This window comes from Dama dama, chromosome 10 (assembly GCF_033118175.1).
Source record: "Dama dama isolate Ldn47 chromosome 10, ASM3311817v1, whole genome shotgun sequence".
NCBI classification, from domain to species: Eukaryota; Metazoa; Chordata; class Mammalia; order Artiodactyla; family Cervidae; genus Dama; species Dama dama.
This window is the reverse complement of record NC_083690.1, coordinates 16,473,478-16,497,368: the sequence shown is the minus strand read 5'-3', so window position 1 is coordinate 16,497,368 and position 23,891 is coordinate 16,473,478.

Sequence of the window (23,891 nt, the reverse complement as noted above, 5' to 3'; positions counted from 1 at the left end):
TCACTGTGGGACTTCAGTAAGCTTTATTTAAGTCTTCTCTGCCTCAGTTTCCTCATCAGACAAGTGGGACTATTAATGGTGTCTCCATAAGTTTGGTTGTGAGAAATAAATATGATGATGTGTTAAAGTGCTTAGCATAGTTCCCAGCACTCAGTAAAAATTAGCTAACACAGTTTTCTCTAACGGGATCTGAGCAGATAATATGAACTGGTTTGAGGTCATTTACATACTTACTCTTCAAAGTGTTAGTTGCTCAGTCATGTCTGACTCTTTGCGACCCCATGGACTATAGCCCATTAGGCCCCTCTGTCCTTGAGATTCTCCAGGCAAGAATACTGAAGTGGGTAGCCATTCCCTTCTCCAGGGGACCATCCCAACCCGGGGATCGAACCCAGGTCTCCTGCATTGCAGGCTGATTCTTTACCATCTGAGCCACATACCTAGTGCCCCCAGTGGAGTATCATCAGAGATTATCGGGTCCAAGATACGTTTTCACAGATGGGGACACTGGGGGCCAGAGACACAGGGTGACCCAGACCCTCCAGGCATAAGTGATCAAAGGTTCTACTGTTAGTCCCACAGCCCTTCAATCATTGTACACAGCTTTTCCCTGAATCTTGACCCCTGCGGCCAACAGCAGAAGTGGCCAGGGTACAACCTGGAAAAAACAATCATCCATTCACATAAACACTGCTCCTTGTGTACATATTGTCAGTTGCTCTCTCAACAACCCTTAGAGATGAGCAGGGCGGGTATGAAAGTGAGGAAATGATCTCAGGCAGTTTAGGTTGGTTTCCCCTGGCCCCATAGCAGAGCTGAGACAGAACCCCTGGATCTCTTTGCAAACACCGTGTTGCCTCAGACTTTTGTGTCTTTGCTGCATCACAGAACCAAACTCAGATCTGTGTCTCTTCCAGGCAGAAAAGAAACTGGGCTGGCTCACATGCCCACCTTGATTTCTCTCATGAGCCCTATGGTGCCACTGTGATTCCCCAGCATCTCATGGTTGGGGAGGCAGCTTCATCCAGCTCTTGGCCTGACCCCCAAGTCTCTCTCTCACAGCCACATATGAAGATTGTTACAGAGACTAAGCCAGTGGACAAAGAGATGTCCCCCTTCTTCCCAACCCATCCCCTGCTGCCTGCAGCCTTAGGGTTAAAATACTTGCCTTACTTACGCATGACATTAACCTCTGATGCCTTAAAGAACCTGACGGCAACTAGAACTCCTGAGAGCGTCTGTGTGCATGTGTGCTCAGTTGCAGTTGTGTCTGACTCTTTGCGACCCCATGGACTGTAGCCTACCGGGTTCCTCTGTCCACGGGATTTCCTAGGCGAGAATGCTGGAGTGGGTTGCCATTTTTCTCCTCCAGAGAATCTTCCCCACCCAGGAATCAAACTCACATTTCCTGTGTCTCCTGCATTGGTGGGTGGATTCTTTACCCCTGAGCTATGCTGGGAAGCCCAAGAGCTGCTGGGGGTATAAATTGGCACAGGATCTCTGGAAAAAAGGCCTGGAAGCATCTCTCAAGGCTAACCATTTACCTATCCTCTGACTCATTAATTCCATGCCTAGGTTCAAAAGAAAGAAGTGTTTATGCCCATCAAAAGACATTAGTGAAAATGTTTATGACAGCTTTATTAATAACAAGCAAAATAGCAAATAACTTAAATATCTATCAATAGGAAAATCAATAAATATATTCTGGCAATATTCACACAATGGAATTTTATATGGCTATAAAAAATGAAATGCAACTACTGTATAACAGTGTGAAAAAACTCACAAATTTAAGGTGAGATAAATAAGACAATGAAGAAAACACATTGGAAATGGAATTCACATTCCATTTATGTGAAATTCAAGGACAAGCAAAACTAATCCAATATAAGTTGTATAGTGTTTATCATTGCAGGGGGTTTGACTTATTAAATAGCATAAGGGAAACTTCTGGGGTGATAGAAATGTTCTGTATCTTGACCATGAGTGGTGCATGCATGGGTGTGAACATATGTAAAAATTCATCAAGCTTTACACCTAAGAAATGTAGTCTTTGCTCTATGTATATCTCAATAAAAGATTTTACAAAACAAATGTTGTCACCAGAGTCACTAAAGATTCATTCAATAGAAATTCAGAATAACCCCTAAGCAGAATCCCTTAATAGAAGATTATTTTTTAAAGTTTTTATTTTATATTGGCGTATAGCCAATTCACAAAGTTGTGATAGCTTCAAGTACACAGTAGAGTGACTCAGTCATACATACATGTATCCATTCTCCCCCAAACTCCCCTCCCATCCCATCCAGGTCCTGTTGGGTTATCCATTTTAAGTACAATAGTGTGTACATGTCCATGCCAAACTCCCTAACTATCTCTTTTCCCCGTCCCTCCCCACTGGTAACCATAAGTTAGTTCTCTAAGTCTGTGAGTTTGTTTCTATTTTATAAAGAGTCTGAATACATAGTACACTCTTCTTACTCAAAGACCCAATCCCCAGGCTGGGATAAATGTCTCTCCCTATCAGACTGCATAGTACAAGGCCAGGGACTGTGTACCATTTATCTTCTTATCTCAGTACCTAGCTAAGTGCCTGGCTTAGAGTAGACACTCAGTTAACTATCAATGGACAGTTTAAGGACTGAGAGAATGAAAGAACGAATGTACATAACACACAAATATGATCCAGGACCACAATCTAGAAAGCTGATGCTGAGCTGTGATCTGTAGAAGCATCCTTCAGGCAGCATGATGTAGGCCAGTGGTTCTCAGTCTGGAGAGGTTTTGCCCCCCCAGGGAACATTTGCCAATGTCTGGGCATATGCTTGATTGTTACAAATAGGGGTGGGGTGCTACCACACCTGAGATGATGCTACGTATCCTACAATGAACAAAACAGTCCTGTCTCCCCAACACACATACACACTCACAATCACCCAACACAAAATGTCAATAGTGTCAAGGGTGTGAAACCCTGGTGCAGGGGAACATGTACTAAACACAGGAAGAACGTCTTGAGATCAAATATCAACTGGCAACTACTCATTAGCTGCATGAGTATGCCTAAGTTATAAAATTTCTCAGAGGTTTCTCCCTTGTAGAAACAGAGCCGATTCTACCTTAAGGGTAGTGAAGAGGATTTCGTGAGCTAAGCTGTGTGAAGTGTCTGCCTCAAAACAAGAGCCTGGTGAGATTATTTTCTCTTCCCTTCCTCACTCGCCATTTCTGATCCCCTTCCCCAGAGGCAGAGATGGGTGATTTTTAATAAGAGAAACAGCCGTCAAGCATTGCTTGTTCTCACTCTGCTAAAGAAACTACTGAAGAGTGAGGCTACCTGTGAAGAATGCATTTCATTTGCCAGGTACATCAATAGTCCCTGTTCCTAATGAAATGCATTATTAAAAGGTAAAGTCAACATATTCAGAACTCAGGTCCAAGTTGCATTCCAATGTAATCTGCCATTCTCCTGGCATTGCAGGTGTCCTGTTAGACTGCCTCTGAAACATGCCTCTGATTTCCCCCACTCTCCCTTGCTTTTCTCTAAGCCCATACAAACACTCAGGTTCCCGGGAGATAGCGAGCAGTGCCTCATACAAAGCCAGAATTGTCTGCAAGTGGCAGAGACACCACAAAGAAAGAGACTAGCCTTGTACTTTGCAAATGTGAAGTGGAATTTCCCACAGGGCTCAATCTAAGGCTTGCTATATTTGTCCCCCTTCCATTTAAGTATTTATGAGAGGGACTGGGCCCTAGGCAGTCCTACACTAAAATCTTGTGTGTGCTAATTATTAATAGTATGCAGTCTGCTGTCCTTGGTGCTGAAAAAATCTCAGATTCCTAAGGGTTTCTGAGTCACTCTTGCTTTTCCATTACTCACACTGACTAGGGAATGTGATATGACAGAACATTAATATATATTTTAACATTATTTTAGCAATTGCTAATATGGAATACACTGAAACACATAGAATAAAAGTGATAATAAAAACGGCTAATATTTACTGAGAGTATGCGACTTTCCAGGCATTGTTCTTTATTTTATCTCATGATATATGTACCATATATTCGCTGTTTTTCAGATGAGGAAAACTGAGGCAATAACAACCCCATTAGCCTGACCTTCCAGTGACAGACACATTGACAATGGAAGAAGAGTGGCTTCCTTCAGAGATCAACCCCTCCACTTGCCTCTGGCTCCCATCTTCCCTCATCTTCTCAAAGACTTGTCTTATCTTGGGTTCTGAAATAATCAGTACTCCCCCTCCTCAGCATCAGTTTTCTCTTTTTATTTTGCCATTCCCATTGGCACACAAACATGTCCCAGTATTTTCCATCTTACAGAAAAGAAAAGCTCTTGACCTCTGAACATTACCTTATTCCTTTCTTCCTTTTGAAATTCGTGAAGGGACAATTTTGAGTTACTATTTCTACCTCTTTACTTCCCATCTTTCTTTAGACCAATTATTCAGACTGTGGCCGTATTCTAAATACACAACTGTCATCATGTTGACAAAACTATAGTCATTTCTCTGAGTTCTTGTCTTCTCTCCCAGCAACAGTTGGCATAAATAATCACTTCCTTCTCAAAATACATAAATTTTGCTTCTTGATTACCATGTCATCAAAAATCCTAGTCTTCCTCCTAATTCTATAGCCTAGATGCTTCATCTTTTTTTCTGAATCTCCCTTGTCCTCCAGCTTAAAATACTAAGCATCACAGGGCTCTGTCCTGGGAAGCCTCCATTTCTGCAACACACCCTTCAGCCAATGACTAATCTCATTGAATCCCATGACTTTAAAAACCATTTATATGTTGATGACTATCAAATTTACATCTCTAGGTCCAGTGTCTACCTGGATCTCCAGTCTCCTACATTCAACTGTCTATCTGATCTCTACTTGAACATCTTTAACATCTCAAACTTAACAGGATTTTAAAAGACTTCTGAGTCTCCCCCCTAAACTACCTCTTACACCATCCTTCTCCAATCCAAGAATTATCACAGTCACTCAGTTTCTCAAGCTAAAATACTAGGAATCATCTTAGATTTGCCCTCAAAGCTCACAACTAATCCTCACAGTCAAATTCTATAGACTTGGGCTATAAAACACATCCTAATTCTATCAACTTCCCTCCACCTACAGTGCCACTGTTCTAATATCTCCATTATCTCTTTTCTGAATTCCCAAGAAAGCCCATCTTCTATTTTAATTTTGTTTAAATAAATAATAGATTTGTTCAAAAATCAAAACATATAAAAATATGTATACTGCTGTGTTTCACTGGCCCATTTACACACCTATGTATCATAGGTAACAGATTTTTAGATTTTTTCAGGTGTCCTTACAGACTCTTTACCTAAATATTAGAAAGAGTCATCTTTCTTTATCAAGTTGCTTAGTATTCTACAACAGAATTTATTTAACCAGTAACCTAGCCTTTGAAAACAGTCTTTTGCTTTCTCAAACAATACTGCAACAACTTTATATATAGTATTTTCATATCTGCAATTATAGCCATATGATAAATTATCAAATATAGGTTTGTTGAATCACACTTATTTGGTTTCTCTATTTTCTCTCTTGACCCCTACACTATTTTTTTAAATACACTTACATGGGTATTTTAATACATAAATCATTTTAGGTCAATCCCTACCTCAAAGACACCCAAGGCTTCTCACTGTGTATATATGAGATTTAAATGCCTCACTCTGAAAGTGGCCAAGATAGTAGAGCAGAAAGACCTTGATATCACCTCCTCCCATGGGATTACAGAAACTATAACTATTTACAGAACAACCACTGAAAAGGAAGATCTACAGATAAACAGGAAAAATCTTCTACAACTAAAGATGTAAAGAAGGAATGAGAACAAGATGTGTAGGAGGGTTGGAGACATGGTAGAGATAAGACCACACCCCTGGGTAGGCCATTCACACATGGGAGTATTATTACAATTACAGAAGTTCTCCCCCAAAAGTGAGGGGTCTGAGCCCCATATCAGGCCCCATCTTGAGGGTTCTGCACTGGGAAGAGGAGCCCAGAAGACATTTGTCTTTGAAGGCCAGCTGGGCTTACTTTTTAAGAGGGCCAAAGGACTGTAGGAAAGAGTGACTTCTCTCTTAAAGGGCACACACACAAAAGCCTCGTGTGCTCGAAGGCTCAGGATAGGAATAGTAATTTGAAAGCAGCCTTTGTCAAACCTACTTGCTGATCTTGGAGAAGCTCCCAAAAAGGCAGGAGGCAACTGGGACTTAGCCTGGTGACTTAGACACTGGTTACAATCATTTTGGGGTGCTCATTCAACCATGAGGACACAGATAATAGCCATTTTGGAGTCTTCCCTCTACTTTGTTGGTACCAGGAAACAGGCCCACCCATTAGCTAATCAACAGCAACCTTGGGACCACCAAGGCCAAGAGGTCAACAATACATGGACAGAGACCCACTCACCAGTAGGGTGGCATTAGCCATAGGCCCTCCTGAGCACCCCAGCTGCCCTGGGAACCAGCCCCACTCACAAGAGGGCTCAGAAGCCAGTCCTGCCCACCAGTGGGTTGGCATCAGGACTGGTAGGCATCATGCTGGCTGCATGAGGATCCAGATCATCCACACTAACTATCAGCCTCTGCGGTAGGCAGGGCCTGTCAACCAGTTGGGCAGGGAGCTAGCCACACCTACCAATGCACCTAAAGTAGACAGGCTCACGCAGCCCACATAGTGGGCACCCCCAGAGCATACAGCTCTGGTGAGCAGAGAGAAATGTGCTGTTGGGCCCCATACGATACCTCCCACATAAGGTCACATCTCCAAATAGGAAAATGTCTAATACTTGGAAATAAAGACAAAATCGGAAAATCCGACAAAATGAGGTGATAGAGGAACATGTTCCTAATGACAAAATAAGACATAACCTCGGAAAAAGAACTAAACAAAGTGATGATAAGCAATCTACCTAGTAAAGAGTTCAAGGTAATGAGTATAAAGATGCTCATCAAACCCAGGAGAAGAACAAACACAGTGAGAAGTTCCAAAAGAGTTGAAACATATAAAGAAGAACCAAACAGTGCTAAAGAACACAATGACTAAAATTTTTAAAAATACACTGGAAGGAAGCAACAGTAGATTAGAAGATATAGACAGAAACAGATCAAGGAACTGAAAGAGTAGAAGAAATCACTCAAACTGAACAGTAAAAAGAAAGCAAACCAATTTTTTTTAATGAGGATAGTTTAAAAGGCCTTTGGGGTAACATCACTCATACTAACATTCACATTATAAGGGTCCCAGAAGAAGAAGAGCAAGAGTAAGGAGTAGAGAACATATTTGAAGACATAATAGCTGAAAACTCCCCTAACTGGGGGCGGGGGTCAGATCCAGGATGCACAAATAGCTTCATGCCAAGGCATGTTGTAATTAAAATGGCAAAAACTGAAAAAAAGAGAATCTTAAAAGCATCCAGGAAAATATAAGGGAACTCCCACAAGGCTATCAACTGAAACGCGGCAGGTCAAAAGGGAGTGGTATAACGTATTTAAAGTGATGAAAAGAAAAAAAAAAAAAAAAACCTGCAACCAAGAATACCATTCAAAGCCACCATTCAAATCTGAAGGAGAAATAAAGAGTTCTGTGAAATGGCAAAAGCTAAAAGAGATCAGCACCACTAAATTTTATTTACAAGAAATGTTTAAGAGACTTCTCTTTTCTTCTTTTTAAGAGACTTCTCTAAGTGAAAAAGACTACAACTCTCCAGAAAGTTAGCATAGAGGGAACAAACCTCAACATAATAAAGGCCATATACAACAAACCCACAGCAAACATTATTCTCAATGGTGAAAAACTGAATGTCCTCTCAAAGAAAGAACGAGACAAGGGTTCCCACTCTCACCACCATTATTGAACATAGTTTTGGGAGTCCTAGCCAAAGCAATCAAAGAAGAAAAATAAATAAAAGAAATCCAGATTGGAAAAGAAGGAGTAAAACTCTGTTTGCATATGACATGATTCTTTACATAGAAAACCCAAAAGATGCCACCAGAAAATTGTTAGGGGTAATCAATGAATATAGTAAATTCATGGGATATAAAATTAATACCAAGAAATCCCTTGCATTCCTATACAGTAACAATGAAAAATCAGACAGAGAAATTAAGGAAACAATCTCATTCACCACTGCAACAAAAAGAATAAAATACTTAGGAATAAATTTACTTAAAGAGACAAAAGACCTGCATGCAGAAAACTATATGACACTGATGAAAGAAATCAAAGACGACATAAACAAATGGAGAGATAAACCATGTTCTTGGACTGGAAAAATCAATATTGTGAAAATGACTATACTATCCAAAGCATTCTATAGATTCAGTGCAATCCCTATCAAACTACCAATGGTATTTTTCAAAGACCTACAACAAATAATTTCACAATTTGTATGGAAACACAAAATAAAACCCCAAATAGTCAAAGCTATCTTGAGAAAAAGAATAGAGCTGGAGAAATCAAGCTTCCTGACTTCAGACTACACTACAAAGCTACAGTCATCAAGAAATGGTACTGGCACAAAAACAGAAATATAGACCAATGGAACAAGAGAGAAAGCTAGCAGCGCCTATCAGCATCTTATCTTTGACAAAGGAGGCAAAAACACGCAATGGAGAAAAGACAGTCTCTTCAATAAGCGGTGCTGGGAAAACTGTTCAACTACATGGGAAAGAATTAAATTAAAACACTTCTTAATACCATAAATAAAAAATAACTCAAAATGGATTAAACACCTAAATGTAAGACCAGAAACTATAAAACTCTTAGAGGAAAACATAGGCAGAACACTCTTTGACATAAATCACCAGATCCTCTATGACCCACCTTCTAGAGTAATGGAAATAAAAACAAAAATAAACAAATGGAAACTAATTAAACTTAAAAGATTTTGTGCAGTAAAGGAAACAAGGTGAAAAGACAACCCTCATAATGGGAGAAAATAACTGCTAATGAAACAATTGACAAAGGATTAATCTCCAAAATTCACAAGCAGCTCATGCAGCTCATACCAGAAGAACAAACAACCTAATCAAAAAAGTGGGCAGAAGACCTAAACAGACATTTCTCAAAAGAAGACATTCAGATGGCTAATAAACACATGAAAAAATGCTCAACATCACTCATTTTCAGAGATATGCAAATCAAACTATTATGCTGTATCACCTCACACTGGTCAGAATGGCCATCATCAAAAAAAAAAAAAAAAAGAAAGAAAGAAAGAAAGAAAATATACAAACAATAAATGCTGGAGAGATTGTAGAGAAAAGGGAACCTTCTTGCACTGTTGGTGGGGATGTAAATTAATGACAGGCACTCTGGAGAATAATATGGAGAGTCCTCAAAAAACTAGGAATAAAACTACCATCCTGTGCTGTGTGCTGTGCTTAGCCGTTCAGTCGTGTCTGACTCTTTGTGACCCATGGACTGTAGCTCGCCGGGCTCCTCTGTTCATGGGGATTCTCCACCCAAGAATCCTGGAGAGGGTTTCCATGCCCTCTTCCAGGGGATCTTCCCAGGCCAGGGATCAAACCCAGGTCTCCTGCATTGCAGGCGGATTCTTTACTGACTGAGCCACCAGGAAAGCCCAGAACTACCATATGATTCCACGATCCCACTACTGTGCATTCATCCTGAGGAAACTATAATTGAAAAAGACACATGTATCCCGATGTTCACTGCAGCATTATTTACAATAGCTAAGAAGCCACCCAGCTGTCCATCAAACAGATGAATGGATAAAGAAGTTGTGGTACATATGGAACAATACTCAACCACAGAAAAGAATACATTCGAGTCAGTTCTAGTGAGATGGATGAGTCTAGAATCTATCACACAGAGTGAAGTATATATCTATTATACAGAGTAAAGAGTCAGAGAGAAAAAAACAAATTTCCCATATCAATGTATATACATGGAAAGATCATACTGATGAATCTATTTGCAGGGCAGAAATAGAGACGCAGACATAGAGAACAGACTTTGGACATAGGAGGGGAAAGAGAGGGTGGAACAAACTGGCAGAGTAGTATTGAAACATAGACTTTACCATATTTAAAATAAACAGCTAATGGGAAGTTGCTGTATACCACAGGGAGCTCAACCTGGTGCTCTTTGACAACCTAGAGGAGGGGGAGGGAGGTTTAAGAGGGAGGGGGCATAAGCATACTTACGGCTGATTCACGTTGTTGCAGAAGTCAATACAACATTGTAAAGCAATTATCCTCCAATTAAAAATAATTTAAAAAAAAAAGAATGTGGAGAAAAGAGAACCCTAGCCACATTCTCTGTTGGTGGAAATGTCAATTGGTGTAGTTACTATAAAACACATAGTACTACCATATGATCCAGTAATTCCACTCACGGGTATTTACCTGAAGATTTTGAAAACACTCATATGTAAAGATATTTGCACATCTATGTTCATTGCAGTATTATTTATAATAGCAAAGACATGGGAGCAAACTGAATGCTCATCAATAGATGAATAGACAAGGAAGATATGGTATATATATATAATAGAATATTACTCAGCCATAGAAAGATGAAATCTGGTCCTTTGCGACAACATGAATGGCCCTAGAGCAGCAGTCCCCAGCCATTTTCAACACCAGGGACCAGAGGAAGATAGTTTTTCCATGGAAGCAGGGGTGCTTATGGCGGTAATGTGAGTGATGGGGAGTGATGGGGAACAGCATTCATGAAGCTTCACTCACTCACTTGCCACTCCCCACCTACTGGGCAGCCTATTTGCTAACAGTCCTCGGACTGATACCAGTTTGCTGCCTAGGGGTTGGCAACTCCTTCCCTAGAGGGTATTATGGTAAGGTAAATAAGACAGAGAAAGACAAATCTTACAAGATTTCACTTATGTGTGGAATCTAGATAACAAGACAAAAGAACAAACAATACAAAACAGAAACTGAGTTACAAATACAGAGGACAAAAAGGTACTTGTCAGAGGAGGGGGGCGGACTATGAGAGAAATAGGTGAGGGGGATCAACGGGGTGCAGTTGCAAAATAAATGAGTCAGGGGATGAAATATACAATGTGGAGAATACAGTCAATAACTATATAACATAATAATTATGAAATAATCATGTGACCGAGCATAGGTAGACTTGCCTTGGTGATCGTTTTGAAATGTATAGAAATAAAGAATTATATTTATATTAATATAGAATTATAATTATATTAGTACACAACTATGCTGTGTAATAGGAACTAACATAGTGTCATGGGTCAATTATACTTCAAAAACAAAGTTACACACACAGAAAAAGAGATCAGATTTGCGGTAACCAGAGAAAGAGGGTGGAGTGAGAGAGAACTGAATGAAGGCGGTCAAAAGGTAGAAACTTCCAGGTTCAAGATAAATAAGAATCGAGGGTGTCATGTACAACACGATAAATACAATTAATGCTGCTGTATGTTATATATGAAAACTAAGAGAGTAAATCCTGAGAGTTCTCATTGCAAATTAAAAATGTTTTTCTACTTCTTTAATGTTGTATATAGATGAGAGGATGGATCTTCACTAAACTTGTGTTAATCATTTCATGCTGTAGGTGAGTCAAATCATGATACTGTACACAGACTTCTACAGCACTGCATAAAATTATATCTAAATAAAACCAGAAGAAAGATAAATAAATATCTTGCTCTGGCCTCCAAGATCTGCTTCTTTTGACCTGTACCCACTCAGCCCTCACTCAATAAGTTTCAGCAGTTCTTTGTATTTCTAGAACACACCCAGCTGTCCTTGCCTTTGCACATGGTCAGCACGTTGTCATGCCCTGTCTTCAGATCAGCTCACATACCACACCTCAAAGCTTCAGTGACACTCCATCTGAAGCCCTCCACCATGCCCCTCAATGACAACTTCAATTAGGACATTGAAAAGTGGAAGTGACCGACTCTTTGGGACCCCATGGACTGTAGCCTGCCAGGTTTTCCTTGTCCATGGAATTCTTCTGGCAAGAACACTGGAATGGGTAGCATTCCCTCCTCCAGGGAATCCTCCAGACCCAGGGATCTAACCCAGGTCTTCTGCATTACAGGAGGGTTCTTTACCATCTGAGCCACCGGGAAAGCACCCCATCAGGATACTGCTATATTTTATTTCTTCATAACTCTTACCACTACTAGATAGTCCCTTAATATTTTTGCCTTCCTCCTACTAAAATGTAAGCTTCTTTCGGGGCAAGGATTTGTCTGGTTCATCACTGTAATCTCTGATTCTAGAGCAGTGCCCAAAAAAGTAATGCCTGACAACAAATGCTTATTGAATGACTATTAACATCCCCATATATTAACTTCTAGCATCTTTCCAAAAATGCATTTTCACATAGGTAAGGTCTTATGACACATATAGCTTTATGTCATTACTTTGTCATCTAACATTACATTTATATATTTTCCCAGGAAATTAGAAGTTCTTTGCAAACCTTTTTTTATGAATTCCGGGTAGTTTATCTTAGGGAGAGATGATAATTATTTCAATCATTCATTTTATTAGATGTTTTGGTTGTTTCCACAGTTTTTTGTTATTTGAATTAACACAATGATAAACAAACATATTTAAGTATAAACATTTGTCTATAATTTTGAATGTTCCCTAAAACTGGATTTATTAGGTTAAAAGGGTAAGATCATTTTAAGTCATCAGATACTTTTATGAAACAGCTTGTCAAAAAGATGGCAAAAATTTAAACCTTTCCCAGTAGTAAATCACCCACCCTCAACATCTTTAATGTTATTTTTCAGTATTTATTAGTTTGAGAAATTTCATTGTTCTCTTTAACAACTAAGGACATGGAATATTCTCATAGGTCATATTTTACTGATTATAATAGCATTACACCAATGCCCATTTATTTCTACAGGTTGAGGAAGAGTTTGGCTATATTGAAGCTCAGCCCATAATTTAATCTGACTGTGGATTTTCTGCAATGGAAAAAAAAAAATTAAACAAACTTGCAGCATTACCATGTAAGTACTACTTGCTTTTCATCTACTTTGGGGAAAGATGAACCTCCTTTATAGTGCAATTTCCAGGAAATGCATTACATTCCTGTTGTTTTCCACATAGGTTGCAATTTGCAGCATCATTGCTACATCTCACAAGGGCCAGGCAGTTTTGAATCATTGATGGATATTCTGAAGAGTCCATCATGAGGGTTCCATTGTCGGGCCTTTATTTTGCATTTTCTCAGACCATACTTTTGTTCGTAATCCACTATCAATTTTGATAATTTAATTTTATCCTTTTCCCAGGGATGGAACCCATGCAAGTGTATCAGCAAAGCAACATAACACAGCATCTCTTTTCTTTAGCTTAAGCTAACCTTTAAGCTAATCTTCAAATTTTCAATAACTGTCTTCCCAAACTAGGCATCTTATCCAATAATATCAAATTAGCATGTTATAAGGGGTGCTGCACAAATCGCTTCCATTGATTCACAGATGACTTTAAAAATTCAGTGAGCCAAGAATCCCACATTATTGATTCATGCTAACAAAATGATGAAACATAGCTAATCTCTACAACACATGCTGGGCAGAATGACATTTACAAATGCAGACAGACAGAAACCAATCGGACATAATTCTTTAAGGATTAAACTTCAATTAGATGTGAAAATACAAACAGTCTCACAGCTGGGAATTGAGACTTAGCCTCTGGAGTCCAGGTCTAATTTGGCCTTGCCCTTGGTTAACCATGTTATCCTGGTGACCAGCTAGTTGAGTGGAACTTCCCATGACTATTCAGGTTAATTAAATTGGTTTGTAAAGTAGAGTGTGTTACCACTTGGACTTGCCTCTTGGACTTTTAATCACAACTGCTTCAAGGGAGGCCTTGCTTAGAGTTGTCACAGCTAGATGCCATCACTGCGAAATACCAGAAGAACCCACCAAAGGGCTTGCTGGAACAGGCTATGGCTACAACCCTTCTCATCTGAGTCCCTATGAGAATTAGACACCATGAGTCTGAAAGCTGGGGAACTGTCTGAATCTTGATTTGTTTTTCTTTCTGTTTTAAAGAAATCCTCAGGCCTGACTCTCTAGATCTCAAGATCTAGAGAACAACTCTGTCTGCTATTACTGAGTAGTTTCAAAGTTAGCCTAATAAACATCACCAAAAAGAACAGAAAATCTACTTGATAACCTTCAAGATAACTCTGATCGTCTTAAAATTCATAACAACTCTGCTTATCAGCAAAGCAGAATAGTGATGGAGCGAGAAGTGCTTTTTGCAGCCATGGAGTGTAACAGAGAGCTTCTGTGCTTGGAAATCAAATCCCATTCCTGGCACTTGGCTACACAGTAAGGGTTCAATACATGTTGCTGTTATGTCCTAGCTTCCCCATCCCACCTGTTACCCAGCAGGGTTATCTTCAGGCTCTACTGACATGCCTTAAAGACATTCCTCTAAAGAGTATAAAACAGAATCTACAAACTGTAGTCCACATTTTATTGTTTCCTGGGTCTCTCTTCCCAATCTTTCAAGAGCAGTTCCTACTCTCCATTGGGTTTCCCCAGGTGGCTTAGCAGTAAAGAATCCACCTGCAATGCAGGAACCACAGGAGACATGAGTTCAATCCCTGGGTGAGGAAGATCCTCTGGAGGAGGCATGACAACCCACTCCAGTATTCTTGCCTGGAGAATCCCATGGACAGAGGAGCCTGGTGGGCTGCAGTCCATAGGGTCGCAAAGAGTTGGACACGACTGAAGTGACTTAGGATGCACACACACACTCTCCACTCTGTACTTACATTTGGGGAGCCAGCAAGATTATACCCAAAGAAAAATTCTGAGAGGATGATTTTAGAAACATGTATTCACATTTCTATAATGGTGAGGATTCCTTCTGTTGAAAGTGAGCAAAAAAGCAAGCAAACAAAAACCCTGAATTATCCTAAGAAAAGGAAGTAAGTATCGGGCACACAGAACACAAGCATTGCCCAAAGAGCATCCTTAGTCTCAAGCACAGACCTTCTGTTTTCTTAAATTCACAATTATTCAGTTTAAAAGAAGTAGAGGAGACTGATGTTGTGTTTACTAGTTGTGGCAGTGTGGAGAGCAGAAATTCCTTAACTTTTGAAATCTGACCTTAAGAAGTCAAATTCAATCTCTTGTACTGATGGGCTGTGGAATTTGGGACAATGAATCTAACCTCACCCAGCCTTGGTTTTCTCATCTGTGAAACAGAGATAACAATGATCATGAAGTGTGTTCGTCACTTAGTCATGTCTGTCTCTTTGCAACCCCAAGGATTGTAAGCCTTGCCAGGCTTCTCTGTCCACAGAATTCTCCAAGTGAGAATACTGGAGTGGGTTGCCATTCCCTTCTCCAAGGGATCTTCCCAACCCAGGGATCGAACCTGGGTCTCCTGTATTGCAGGCAGATTCTTTACCATCTGAGCCACTAGGGAAGCCCTACCAATGACCATCATCATGACTAAATTAATAGATAAATGATGTCATCAGAATTTTCTCTCTCTCCATCTTTCAACACTACCTTTTTCTGTGCAAGTTTCATTCTTGGGATCTGGGCTAGCTCCAGTTTCTCCAGCCTCTTACTGAATTTACATCCAGGTGAAAGGAGGAAGTATCCTGAAAAGTCTTGATGCTTATTGATTGCCCTGGAGAACCTAGGTGCTGATTGAAATCTGAGAGTTCTGTTTCATCCAGAATCAATCATGGAGTCAACACCTCCAAAACTGTGTGAGTGGGAAGATGGAAGTGACAGATTCTCAAGTAAAATAGGGGGCTGTGGTCAGAAGATGGAGATATGGATGTGTTAGAAGCAAAGCACAAATGCTTACTATGTTTGCTCAGCTGAAGATGAACAATAACACCCTCTGTGCCAGTGATTCATAACACTGGTTGCAGATTAGAATCATCCAGGGAGATTATTTTTTTAAAAAAGAATGTCTAGACTCCAACCCCACAGAAGTTAAATCAAATACCCTTAGTGGGGATTAGACAGTGGTATATTTTTTAAAGCACTCCAACTAGTTCTAATATTCTGAACTCCAAGATAAAGAACTCTGTCTATGTAGACATGTATAGATAGAGACCTTCATACAAACTACATGTCCAGATGGGATGCTCGGGCATGAGACTTTCATTTGAAAACAATTCTATAGGATTAGTCAGAATTCCCATCTACAAAGATTGAAAGACCACAAATTTAGAAGGTCTTGTCAATGTCACTATTTCTCAAGTAATTACAGGCCTTCAGAGTTTTGAACGATTTGGGTTATTAATGAGTTGCAGTCTCTGCTCAAATTATGAATTAGCTATAACATCATCTATTCTGACGTTGTCTAGTTTTTTCTTGCATAGCTCTAATGATTGTGAGTACTTCCCTGGTGGCTCAGATGGTAAAGAATCTGCCTGCAATGTAGGAGACCTGGGTTCCATCCCTGGGTCAGGAAGATCCCCTGGAGAAGGGAATGGCTACCCACTCCAGTATTCTCACGTGGAGAATTCCATGCACAGAAGAGTCTGGCAGGCTACAGTCCATGAAGTCGCAGAGTCGGACACAACTGGGTTACTAACACTTTCACTTCACTTTCAATGATTGTGAACTCACAAATTTATGGAGGAACAGGGTCCAAATTCAGAATTTTTTCATTGTCTTGCCTTCCTGGAACCAACACATCATTTAGAATTCTGATCCAGAAACTCTACAAAATCACTCCCAAACTGTTCTCTCTCCCTCTCTCTCTCCCCCCATTCTCTCCCCACCTGTCTTTTTTTACATGACAAACTTCTCCTTAACTTTTCCCTCAGGCCAGTTTCCTCATCTAATCCTCATGTAAGAATATGCTGCAGTTTTTACAGGGGCCACATTTCTCTGGATGCACTACCAGTAATTTATATAACTCTTGGACACAATGTCCACAGCTTGTTAGAGAGCTGGAGGTTGATCCAGGCTTATTTTTAACTACTTCATTATTATGCTACCTATTAAAAAAAAATAAATGAAGGTGCAGCTGATGAAACTGGGGAAACTAGAAAACAAAGTGATAGAAGCAAATGTAAACAAAGGTTTTATAGCAAAAAATGTACATCTTTTAAGCTTCTCAGTTAAAGTCAGAAACTCTGAGGCTGGGTCAAAAATTTAAATGCAACCTTATGACTCAGACAATAAAGAATCTGCCTGTAATGTGGGAGACCCAGGTTCGATTCCTGGGTTGGGAAGATCGCCTGGAGAAGGAAATGGCAACCCACTCCAATATTCTCGCCTGGAGAATCCCATGGACAAAGGAGCCTGGCAGGCTACTGTCCATGGGATCACAGAGTTAGACACGACTGAATCACTTTCACTTCACGCTGTTTACACTGGCCAGTTATAAAACAAAATTATATATCTAGGTTACTTGCAAAAGAATTAGCAAAGAGGTGCCAATGTAAAATGAACAAAAGCTAATCCCGGAGCTGCAAAAATGAATATTAGACACTTCTGAATTTAAGTAAAATATCCTAAAATAGAACAACAAAATTATTTTATACTGGTAAATATGCAATTCACAAGGCAGATTCAACAGTCATAAATGTTTACTTGATGAAATCATTAAATACCTAGAGCTAAAATTACCAGCAATACAAGAGACAAATGACAAAAAACTTTCATACAGAGTGCTTGACAGATTGAGTAGACAAAAATAAATACGGATATAAGAGATCTGCATAATATAATCAATACTGATTGAATGGAGTCTCAATCATGTCAAGAAGATAATGGAACTTCTTTCAAGAGATCAATTAATACCATTTTCAAGATTTATATAATATTAGGTCCTACATACTCAAAATAGAAGAGTTAGTTCAGGTCACATTCTCTGGGCATATACAGAAAACACTAATTTAGAAGAGTATACAGAAAGGTATATAAAATACTCTTTTGTGGGAATATATAATAGGAAATACTCTTCAAAATATAAACAAACAAATAAGCAAACTGAACCTAGAAACCCAAGCCTTTACCAATTGAAAATCTCTCTCCTAAATAATGCATTTGTCATAGAGAAAATTAAAACACTGGTTATAGAGTATTTAGAAATTAATGATCTGAGAAAACACAGAATATGAAAATGTGATGGTCCAAGATTTCAGCCTGAAATTTTATTATTAAACAAGAAATGATGAAAAGAAATTAACTAAGAAAGGCACATTAAGGAGATTTTATTTTCAGAAGCAGCAAATGAAAACTAAGAAAAGTGTAAGAAAGAAATGAAGGATATATTTTTAAAATCCCAACGATGTAAGGAAGAAAATGAACACCCTGTATAGTTAACATGTAATCTGAAGGCTATTTGTCTTTGTAACAACAATTATTTCAAAACACAGAAAATTGGCTAATATGTTTGGTTATGTGCCTGACAGTGGCTAAGGTATTAACAATGCTCCACAAGGAGGGTACTGTTATTATTCCCATTTTACAAATGAGGAAGCTGAAAAAGACAGGGGAACTAGTGATCACCCAGAATCACCCAGGTGTCAAGCGGCAGAGGTGGGGTTCAAATCTGGCCATTCTGCTCCTTGACTGAATTCTAATCAGTGCTTTATATAGCCTCTTAATACTAAGAAGTAATAATAGAATGAAAATTCACACACTGATCATTTAAAAGATGTGTGCACGCTCAGTCGGTCAGTCGTGTCTGACTCATTGTGACCCTATGGACTGTAGACCACCAGGCTTTTCTGTCCATGGGATTCTCCAGACAAGAATACTGGAGTGGGTTGCCATTTCTTTCTCAAGCGGATCTTCCCAACCCAGAGAGCTCCTGCATCTCCTAGATCAGCAGGCAGATTCTTTACCACTGTGTCACCTGGGAAGACCTATTTATAAGATAAGGCACTGTAGAATAAATATATCAATATAATCATATGCAAATGAATGTGAAAGTCTTCATGATACTGATGGTTTTCTAGAAAAATATAAATTATAAAAATTGATGCAGTGGGGATCTGAGTATAACACTAACTTTGGTAAATTTAATAAGTCATATAAAAATCATCACTGAAGAAGATTGTAGGCCTAAATTATTATAAATGTTAGTTATTTCAAAAAATTGAAAAATAAGTAATCCCCATGACATATAAATATTTAAGAGAAAATTAAAAGATACAATGTGTCCTGATTTCTTTAGTGAGGTTGACACGAGTCTGTTGGTAAGATCTAATAACAATAGCCAAAGAAGGAGAAAAATATTATTTATTGATATTGATATAAACACGCTGAATAAAATACCAGCAAACCTAATTCAATTTGCTTCAAAGAGTAATTCACCATGACCAAAGAGATTTTATTCCAGGAAACCAAGGATGATTTAATAGAAGAAATCATTTAATGTTTAGAAATCTATTAACATAATTTATCATGTCAGTGGGTCAAAGGGGAAAGACAATAATCAAATACCAAAAAGGTTTTCACAAAATTCAATATTCATCTCTGACATTAAAAAAGGCAAAAATCTTGGAATAGAGGAATACTTAGCTAGCCTTGTAAAGAGGAGCTCTCACATATCAACAGCTCCACCACACTTTATCCAAGGGGCGCAGTGGTAAAGAATCCGCCTGCCAATGCAGGAGACACAAGAGATGTGGGTTTGGGCCTCTGGAGCAGGAAATGGCAACCCACTCCAGTGTTCTTGCCTGGAAAATTCCATGGACAGAGGGACAGTCCATGGGGTTGCAAAGAGTCGGACACATGCACACACGCGTAAGCACACACTTTATCCAGCTATGAAACACCAGAAGCAGTCCCATCAAAATGCTGGGGGGAAAAACAAGGGTCCTTGCTTTTTAAAAGTTCAGATATTCAAGTAGAAAATAAAATATTAGTTTAAAAATCAAAACTACAATGAGCTATCACTTCTCATCTTTTAAATGGCTGTTTATCAGAAAGGCAAACGATAGCAAGTGTCAGAGAGAACTGGAGAAACTGGAACCCTTGTACACTGTTGGTGGGAAGGCAAAATGGTGCAGCCACTATGAAAAGCACTACACCAAAAACTAAAAATAAAACTACTGTATGATCCAGCAATCCTATTTCTGGACATACATCCACAAGAATTAAAGTCAGGATTTCAAAGAGGTATATGCACTATCCTGTTCACTGCAGCACTATTTACAATTGCTAAGATATGGAAGCAACCTAAGTGTCTATCAACTGATGAACAGATAAAGCAAATGTGGTATATGTGTGGTAGAATATTATACTGCCTTAAAAAAGAATGAAATCTGCTACATGCAACAACATGGATGAAGTTGAGGACATTATGCTAAGTGAAAATAAGCCAGTCAGAGAAGGACAATCACTTCATGGTTCCACTTACATGAGGCATCTAAAGCAGTCAAACTCATGGAAACAGAGAGTAGCAAGTTGGTTTCCAGGGACGGGGAGGGGAGGAAAGAGGCATCAGTTCAATGGGTATAAAGTTTCAGTGTTGCAAGATGAGTAAGTTCTAGCAATCTGCTGTACACCATTGTTCCTATAGATAACACTACAATATTGCACACTTCAAAATCTGTTAAGAGAGTAGATGTTACGTTAAGTGTTCTTTCCACAATGACAAGATAATTCCCTATTTGATAAAAGAAAGTAGAAATTCTCTGATGCTTTGACTTTCAGTACAAAGGTTCAGAATCAAATATAAATTATTTAAATGTTAAAAAAAAAAGTTAGTCTAATGCCAGGCTGGACACACACACATTGGCCTCAGACCTGGGTTTGGATTCCTGCTGTTTCACTCACTAGCCGTTGAGCACCATTCTGGCAAACAGCTGAGCTGGTCGGGGTCAGCTTCTTGCGTACAATCAGCCCACTGCATAAAGGACAGAGGGGGTTACACAAGCAGGCACAAGCACAGCCCTTGGCATGGTGCCTGGCACATGGCAAAGGCGGAAGTCCTGACAGCTCTTATGATTAGCTGCAAACAGCCAGAGTGTGTATCTAGAAAACCCAGGGAGTTCGACTGAAAAATAATTAGAAGCACAGAGAGTTCAATAAGATGGCCAGAGGCAAGGGAAGACATACACAGAGCAGGGAGAATCAGTTTGAAGATAGAAGTGCCCGAAAGTCCTCCCGCCACCTGTTGCAGGTACTTTGCATATACTGTCATCTCCGCTGGGGCACCTGCTCATTCTCTCTCTGCCCATCCCTGCCGGGCAACAACATGTAATTACCGTTGAGATTTCAAATCAGTCATCACCTTCTTGTAGAAGCTTTTTCTGACCTCCAGGTCAAACCCCCTGCCATGTACTCTTAACTGGAGCATTTCCTTTGCATCATTTCTCATGGCAGGAATTCCATATTTATTTGGAGTATTATTGGATTAATGCCTATTCTCCCCTTGAGGCCTAAGCTCTCAGACTATGCAGCTACATGTTGAAAAGTATGTTTACATAAAAGAATTTAGTCTTTACATGCTATTTATATCATTTGAAAATGTATCCTGTAAATCAGTATATAACATGATAGACATATACATAAAGGAATAAAAAGATATGCAACAGCATATTAACATATTACAGAGATACGGTTGTGTTGTGCTTATCAACTCAGTCATGTCTGACTCTTTGTGACCCCATGGACTGTAGCCCACCAGGCTCCTCTGTCCATGGGGATTCTCCAGGCAAGAATACTGGAGTAGGTTGCCATGCCCTCCTCCAGGGGCTCTTCACAACACAGGGACTGAATCTAGATCTCTTGTATTGCAGGAAGATTCTTTACCTTCTGAGCCACCAGGGAAGCCCAAGAATACTGGAGTGGGTAGGTAGCCTATCCCTTCTCCAGGGAATCTTTCCAACTCAGGATTCAAACTGGGGTCTCCTTCATTGCAGGTGGGTTCTTTACCAGCTGAGTTACCAGGAAAGCCCCACAGAGATATTACTTCTCTAAAACTTTTTAAATTTTTTGGAATATTCAACAATACTTTTGAATGTTTAGTATAAAGTAATACTTTTTTCCCCTTTAGATGACACATAGAATTTAACAAATTTCTCATTTTCCAAAGAAATTGCAAGAGATACTTTTCTATTTTAAACCATCCAGTGACAGACACTGAGATGACCGTTCATCAACACATGACCATGTTTAAACACATGTGTTGGGCTTCCCAGGTGGCACAGAGGTAAAGAATTCACCTGCCAATGCAGGAGACACAAGAGACACAGGTTCAATCTCTGGGTTGGGAAGATCTCCTGGAGGAGGTAATGGCAACCTGATCTGGTATTCTTGCCTGGAAAATTCCATGGACAGAGGAGCCTGGAGGGCCATAGTCCACAGGGCTACAAAGAGTCAGACACAACTGAGTGAGTGAGCACATGCACACAAATACATATATTATCTAAAACTGTCTTCTTTGAAAGTTTATCTTCCTAGCTGATCAATTAACATTCATAAGGAAGAGAACAAAGGATTGAGTACATAAAGGAAGAATCAACAATGACGATAATAGCTGAAGAAATATTTCAGTCTCTCAAATATAAGAATGAGCCCATATTTCAGCTCCTGTAGAATCACATACCCAGCACTCCTTCAGTTACACACACATACAAACACACACACACACACACATGCACACAATTGCCAATAAGTCATTGAGTTCACACTGAGCATCTACCACATAGCTCAGTCCCGTACTAGCTGCTCCCAGGGCTTATTTCCTGCCCTCAATAAAGTCACTGGCAACTGAGACCACCACATCAGGAAAAGAGAACCAATGGCACAAAAAGGGATATGAATGCTAACAAACAAGTGGTAGACAGTAGCTTTGCACATTTTCAGAGCTAGACCTCCCCACCCATCACGGGCTGCCAGCAGGACTCCCAGCATTGCTGTGAATCAACTCCCTCGCTCTTTCTACTGCAGCAGCATAAATAGAAGAAGGGCAAGAGGACCTCCCTGTGCTAAGAAATGCATTCAAACTCCTGAATCCAGTCCCACTCTCCTGCCATCCTCCCACATGGCACACTGCCCTTTAGTCTCTGACCACGGAGCTCGTGTCCACACCGAGCATGCCTTGAAATGCACTTCTCCTTCCATAGCTGGCATTTGGCTGCTTTCTCCCCCTACAGGACGTCTTCTGACTCCCAAGTCTGAGTCAAGAGCCCATCCTCTGTTCTCCCACAGTCTCCAGTGGTTCTTTGGTTACTGTCCTTGTCATCCTATGTATACTTTCTCCTCAGCTTTTCTGATTAGCCACTTGATAAAATTCTCTGAGGTCATGTCTACAATGTCTTGATACACCCAGGTCCTAGTTCTGTGACCCAGAACACACTCTGTGCTCAGTAAACATCTGTCACTTTCTCTTTTTTTTTTTTCTCATTTATTTTTATTAGCTGGAGGCTAATTACTTTACAATATTGCAGTGGGTTTTGTCACACATTGACATGAATCAGCCATGGATTTACATGTATTCCCCATCCCGATCCCCCCTCCCACCTCCCTCTCTACCCGATCCCTCTGGGTCTTCCCAGTGCACCAGGCCCGTCACTTTCAATGAAGGAAGAGAAGAAATACATGTCACTTTCAATGAATGAATGAAGGGAAGAATGAATAAATGAAATTCAGCTCGGTTCGCTTTTATAACATTGAACTGTCTTTGCCACACCTAGATGTCTTTCCCTTACTAATTCCCACGTGCTCTAATCCCCATCCTTGAAGGTTTACGACAAATGCCATCTGCACCACGAGTCACTCAGCAAGCGATGACCTCTCCTTCTTCCAATTTCTATAGCTCTTTAGCAGGATTTCCCACACCCTCATACCCAGATTGAGTGATGTTTGTGAACATATTTTATACACCCCCCTCATTAATTGATGCACT